This window comes from Otolemur garnettii, unplaced genomic scaffold, assembly GCF_000181295.1.
Source record: "Otolemur garnettii isolate 467f Iridium unplaced genomic scaffold, OtoGar3 scaffold00024, whole genome shotgun sequence".
NCBI lineage: Eukaryota > Metazoa > Chordata > Mammalia > Primates > Galagidae > Otolemur > Otolemur garnettii.
Window position 1 is genome coordinate 1251191 of NW_003852419.1, and position 298 is coordinate 1251488.

Genomic DNA, 298 nt, shown 5'->3' on the forward strand with positions numbered 1-298 from the left:
CATACCTATATGTAACATTCTTTATTGAAAAGACTGTCATTGTGACTGATACTAGAATAAATAGCAGCTTTCTGGTATCTTCTTCCCTTCACACCCTGGGGTCATTCTGAATCCCAGTCTTGGCCCTGTGTTATAGTTCTTTGCTCAATATGATGGATGCCTGTTTCCTTGGAATTTCTTTTAAATGCCACCTTCTAGTGTTCTCTCTCTAGGGCTGGTTTGTCCTCTTTTCCTCTGGATGAATGCTGCTGCAAGACCGTTGCTTCTCTGCTCTGAACAAGAGGAAGGGACAGGACAC